The following is a 2,678-nucleotide window of genomic DNA, read 5'->3' as shown; positions in this document are numbered from 1 at the left end:
CGAGTCAGCGCAGAGGCAGCGGAAGGGCCGCAGAGGGCCGCAGGGCGCCTGCGCGGCGGCCCCCGGGCACGCTGGGAAATGTAGTCTCACCCCGGGGGTCTCCGCGCCACGGACTCCGCGCATGCGCCGAACGCGCCTCCTGCATCTGCCTGCTGCCCTGGGGCTTTCCCGCAAAACACCAGCTTTTAGTCCAAAAATACTAGTTATAACCCCCCAGCTTTTAGTCCCAAAAATACTAGTTATAAACCCTCCGAGGGAGAGGCAGAGTGCTGGCCCCTGCCTCACCCCAGGCCCCGCAGCCCCAGGGGAGAGCCCTATTGAGGGATATTAGTTGTTGAGCGTAAATAAGTAAGTTTTAATTAGAATAAATTACTTGGTGTGATTTGCGCCGTTTGCCAGGCTTTTCTGAGCATGAGTAGGAAGCCTTTAGGCCATGACAGAGTTATTTTTCTTAGTAATTTTCCTAGCGGCTGGTCCAGTGCTGTGTTTAGTATGGGAGAGATGTTGGTATCACACTCATGTTTTGGTAGTGTTTTTCTCAAATCTGGGAAGTTTTGGTTCCCCACCTTCTGTCAGTGAGTGCAGGTGCACAAGGAGTGTAAAACAGAGGACAAAGAGGCTCCAACCCTTGGCTGAAACTGCAAACCAATAAAGCAAAAGCCTGCCTGCCCAGACACAGAAAAAGAGGCCAATTAGATGTTGGGAGACCCCAGACCAAAAATCACAAACTAAAATATGCGTGGACAGCACGTGAGGGGTGGGTGTAGCGATCACAAGGGTGTAATTGCCCAGGGATTTGTTTGTTCGGGGTCCCTCTCTTTGGAGGCACTCAGCCCGGGCTGTCCTTGCTGCTGTACCTTCCAATTCAATTAATTATTTTATAAAATCTGATGCAGGAAACCTAGAGTTGAGCCTGAAGGAGGAGGAAGGACACCCAGGAGTGTGTGTGAGCGACACCATGAACGGTGTGCGACTCCTTGGGCAGCGAGTTTGCCATTAACAGGCCCCAATCCCACGGCAGAGCCGCCCTGAGCACAGCAGGAAGACGGGGGGTTGATCTATGGCAGGACAGGGTCGCACATGAAGGTACGGCTGCAGCAACGCACCTTACCAAGACAGGGTTTCCCCTTAGGGAGAAGGGGACAAGTGGCCCAGACCTGTTTGCTGGGGGCCCGTTGCTGAAGTTAGTGCTTTCGGAGAGGAGACAACAAAGCTGCCAAGCAAGCGTGTAATGTGGTGTTCTGGTTTGAGGAACCCACAACAATTTATTGTCATTTATACAATTATTCTCTCACCTGATGAGTCCTCCTCACCCGGGAAGGGGAATCGGGAAGAAACAAGGAAACCTGAGGATTGAAATATAAATAGATTTAATAGAATAAGGCTAGATGATTAACATTAATAACACTAAAGAACCAGTATTGATCCCAATACCAATATAAAATACACAAAGACTATACTCAGCCCATCCTATCCATAGGAAGCTGCGCACTCCCAGCAGTGACAGCAAATGTGGAACATGGTGAGCACTGTGGCTTTGGGATGAAGGGAAGGGCTCAGGGCTCCGGCACCAGGGCAAGGAGTTCTTTGGATCACTGCCATCAAGGAAGAGAGAGACTTCACAGCAAACTTTCTAATTTCTATTGAATGTGCCATTCATGGTATGAACTAACCCTGTTGGGCAGCTTGGGTCAAGTGCCCAGGTCTCACTCCTTCTTGTCCCCGCACCTGGCGAACTCGAAAACAGAGATCTTGGAAGCTGCATCCCATAGCTGACTATAAAGTCAATATTTTCACGAGTTCAGACACTTGAGTCTTGTAAAAATGCAGTTTTCCCAAGTATTAGAAGAGAAATTAGTCCTGTGTCACTCAAACCAGGACACACGGGAAGCCAGAAGACGGCCATACCTCCCCTCCTCTGCCTACTGCTCACATTTCTCCCCATCTGTTCTTGAGGCTGGTGTGATTCTCCTCTTACCTCATTCTTGAAGAGCTCTGGGGGAAAAAGAGATGCCCTCCTCAGTTTGCTTTCAGTTAGTGACGAGCACATAGAGCAGAAGCCCGATGACCACCATGGCTCGGAGGAGCACTTCAACAAGGAGCAGCAGCACGCCTAAGATGAAGATGGCCAGCAGCTCTGCCCAGCTCACCAGTGCTGCCAACTGCATAGAGGCTCTGTAAAGCAATGAGGGAGAAGAGGAGGAGAGTAGGGAGGAGGAGCTGGGTTAAATTCCTCAAACATCAGGTGGGACACCTCTCCAAGGGAACTCTACCTTCATGTATTAGGGATACATTGCTTAACTAACCCGCACTAGAGAGGCTCCACCCGTCTGTTTCCAACAGATAAGGAAACCTCCTGACCTCTTTGCTGCAAAACCAGTAACAAAACAGAAAGGGACTGTGCCTGACTTTCAGCACTGGGGGAAGCCTCGAGAGGTCACCTGTTCCCGTGTTTTGCAGGCAGTTGCCTGCAAACCTCTGGTGGGAGCAGGGCCCCAAATCCACACCTCTGTATGCTTCTTCCTCCTCACACACAAAAACGAACAGCCCATGAATCCACCTCTCCAGGGCCCCAGACACTGGTTCCATGTACCACCTTGTACTCTTTCTTTTACTAAAGTTCCCCACTCCCAACTTCTGCCATCAGCGCTCTGTACACCCATTTTCTTCTTTACCTG

The sequence above is a fragment of the Charadrius vociferus genome, unplaced genomic scaffold, assembly GCF_000708025.1.
Source record: "Charadrius vociferus isolate BGI_N301 unplaced genomic scaffold, ASM70802v2 scaffold1089, whole genome shotgun sequence".
NCBI classification, from domain to species: domain Eukaryota; kingdom Metazoa; phylum Chordata; class Aves; order Charadriiformes; family Charadriidae; genus Charadrius; species Charadrius vociferus.
This window is presented reverse-complemented; position numbering follows the sequence as displayed.